This window comes from Elephantulus edwardii, unplaced genomic scaffold (genome assembly GCF_000299155.1).
Source record: "Elephantulus edwardii isolate Elephantulus edwardi_28Jun2011 unplaced genomic scaffold, EleEdw1.0 scaffold00308, whole genome shotgun sequence".
In the NCBI taxonomy this organism is placed as follows: domain Eukaryota; kingdom Metazoa; phylum Chordata; class Mammalia; order Macroscelidea; family Macroscelididae; genus Elephantulus; species Elephantulus edwardii.
The window spans coordinates 1,601,931-1,605,586 of record NW_006400058.1 but is presented as its reverse complement, the minus strand read 5'-3'; the positions used below and the strand labels follow the sequence as shown (position 1 = coordinate 1,605,586).

The 3,656-nt window shown below is 42.2% G+C and overlaps 1 pseudogene; it reads left to right on the top strand.

The window, feature by feature from the left end:
• The window catches only part of LOC102856840, a 20,463-nt pseudogene extending 17,020 nt beyond the window's left edge, over window positions 1-3,443 (top strand).
• Window positions 3,444-3,656: the final 213 nt, after the last annotated feature.

Genomic DNA, 3,656 nt, shown 5'->3' with positions numbered 1-3,656 from the left:
AGTTTGTGGTCAGCTAGTTCCTGGAACACAAACATTCACACAAGATCAAAGGTATAGGTTCTTACAATACAGATCAAAGGTATAGGTTCTTACAGTACTTGGGTTTGGGGACATTGTTTTTTTTTTAAAAAAAATTTCCTTTCAACTGCAGTTGGAGTGCTGAGGATAACAGTGTAAGGTCCAGTCCACTTTGGTTGCAGCTTTTCTTTGTGGATCCAGTTGGCAGATGAACACTTCTATATCTGGGTTAAGGCTGTGATTAGACTAGCCGCTTTCATCTCCAGGAGATCTTCATCTCCAGGAGATCTTTGGGCAAAGCCCCACAAGGCCCCTGATGACAGAGGCAAGCATCTGAAACTCTGCCTGCTTCTGTCATTTACCTTCTGTTCCAGCTTCTTGCTGAAGGGGACACTCTAACACCAAGACTTAATCTTTAAAAAGGTCCCGTTCATTGCTGCTATCCTCTCTGGTTGCACAAGCTATGATCTCCCCCACTCCCGAAGTTGTGGAATGATGCTGGAGACAGAATGATAGAGTTCTGCACAAAGACCTATTCATTGCAAATACTTATAAGAAACATTAATGCAGAATATACACATGTATTTCACCCAATGATATGCATAGGAATCAGACTGACTACATGTGTGGGAAGAACCAGTGGAGAAGCTTGATATCAGCTGTGAAAACTAGGCCAGGTGCTGACTGTGAAACAGACCACCAACTACTCATATGCAAGATAAGATAAAGCTAAAGAAGGTTAAATCAAATCCACAGGAACCAAAATTCAACCTTGAGTCTATCACACTTGAACTTCAAAACCATCTCAGAAACAGATTTGAGACTGAACACTAATGAACAAAGACCAGATGCACTGTGGGAGGATATCAAGAATATCATCCATGAAGAATGCAAAAGGTCATTACAAAGACAGAGGAGGAAGAAAAGACCAAGATGAATGTCAGAAGAGACTCTTAATATTGAATTAGAGCATTGAGAAACCAAAGCAAAGGGAAGAAATCAAGAAATTAAGGAGGTGAACAGAAGATTTCAAAGTGCATTGTGGAAGGACAAAACAAAGGATTATGTGCAATGAGCTGGAGTCAGAAAATCAAAAGGACCGAACTCACTTGTCACTCAGCATTTCTTAAGCTGAAGGAACTTAAAAACAAAGTCTAGTCTTGAGTTGCAATACTTAAGAATGCTCAGGGCAGAATATCAAATTATCTAGGGAGATGGAAGGAATATACAGACTCACTGTACCCAAAAGAATTGGCTGATACAGAAGAATTTTGTGAAACAATGTATAAGCAAGAGCTTATGGTGATGAAGGAAGAAGTTTAAGCTACTCTGAATGAATTAGCAAAAAACAAAACAAAAAAACAACAAAACATGCCCCAGGAATTGACAGCATACCAGTTACCATATTTCAACAAAGAGATGCTGTCCTGAATGTTCCCACCGAGTTGTGCCAAGAAATCTGGAGGACAATCACCTGGCCAACTGACTGGTGGAGATTCATATATGTTCCTATTTTAAAGAAAAGCGACCTGATAGTGCAGAAATTATTGAACAGTATCATTAATATTACATGCAAGCAAGATCTTGCTGAAAATTACCCAAAAATGACTGGAACAGCACATCAACAGCGAACTGCCAGATGTACAGGCTGAGTTTAGAAGAAATCATGGCAGTAGGGATATTAAAGCTAATGTTAGATGGATCTTGGCTGAAAGCAGTAGCAGAGGAATGTCTATCTGTGTATCATTGACTATGCAAAGGCATTTGACTGTGTGGATCACAACAAACTGTAGCTGACTCTGAGAAGAATGGAAATCCCAGAATACTTGATTGTGCTTATGAGAAACTTATTTTTCCACCAAGAGGTAGTTGTCAAAACAGAGCAGGGAAACACTGCATGGTTTAAAAACAGAAAGGGTGTATGCCAGGCATGTATCCTCCAAACACTATCAATCTATATGCAGAACAGATCATGCGGGAGGCTGGACTCTATGAGGAGGAGTGTGACATTGGCTCCACAATCAACACTCTTGGAAGGTCTGCTGTGCAGGACCTCTTTAGAGAACTGAAGAACAACGATGTAAGTCTGGAGACTAAGGTGTGTCTGATTCAGACTATGTTCTTGGCTCTTACATGCTATGCATCAGAAAGCTGGACAATGACTAGGTATGATAGAAGAAGAATTGATGCCTTTGAGCTGTGGTTAAGGAGAAGAGTATTGAATATATCATGGACTACTAAGAGAATAAAGAAGTTCATCCTGGAGAGGGTTAAACCAGGCTAGTCCTTGGAGGCAAGGATTCTGAAGCTCCATCTGACATACTTTGGGCATGTTGCAAGGAGGGACATTAGAAGAAGACCCTCGATGAGATGGATTGACTCATTGACTGGAATAATGGGGGTAGATGCATGAAAGACAATAAGGTTGGCTCAGGATAGAGCATGGTTCGGAGCTGTTGTACATAGGGTTGCTGTGAGTCACAAGCGACTTGACAGCACATAACAACAAAACAACAAGCTGTGAAAATAGATCACCTGGGCTTTTTTTCTAGGGTAAGGAGCTCTGATTGTGTAGTCCATAGAAAATTATGCTGCTAACCCAAAGGCTGAAGCTCTCTGGTGATTCAAATGCACCAGGTGCTCCATGGGAGAAAGACAAGCACTTTCTTCCCATGCAATTTGCACATTCAGAAACTGGAAGGTCGACTGTGAGTCGGTTCCAACTCCATGGCAATAAAATTGCGTTTTTGCATTTTCTTCCAAGGTATTTGACTTGAGGTATCAACCTATACATTAGTAGCTGAGTTCTTAATGGCCCAAATAGGGTGGGTGAACCAGGAAAACAGATCAGAGAAGGTGTTGCAGGATGCCATGCTGGGCTTGTTCTGGGAGTAAGTGCAGCACTTGTTGCATCACAAAGACATTCTCAGTGATGGTCTGGAGCCAGTGACCAAACCATTTTGATCTTATACTAAAAGACAGTAATAGCGCTCTTTCACCAAGGATCTGCCAACATTGGCCACGTTCACGCCAAAACCGTGAAGGAGGTGACCAAAGTGTACACTGAGAAATACTACATGCACCTGAGTAATGACTTCCACACCAAAGAGCATGTGTGTGAGGAGATCGCCATTATTCCCAGCAAGAAGCTCCAGGACAAGGTAGCCGACTATATCATGCATCTGATAAAGCTGATTCAGAGAGGACCTATGAGAAGCATCTCCATTAACCCGCAGGAGGAGGAGAGAGAAAAGAGATAATTATGTACCAGAGGTTTCAGTCCTGGATCAGGAGATCATGGAAGTAGATCCCAACACTAAGGAAATGCTGACGCTTTGGGACTTTGGCAGTCCAGCCAATCCAACCTGCAGGTCACTCAGCTCACAGCTGGGATGAATTTAAAAATACCACGTGGAGCCATTTGAGTCTGTCTACTATGCTGGAGCTCAGGCTCCTTGAGCTTTGCAACACTTGTCATCACTCCAGAGGTTTCCCTCTCATTTTTCCAGAGAAGAAACCCCACAGCAGCAAATATAGCCATCAGCCAGTGTCACACAGGGAAGTCCTGCTTACACTTATTCAACTGCCACAAAGTTCTGTTTAAATCTGAGCCAGTGTTCCTACAATCTCCCTGATTT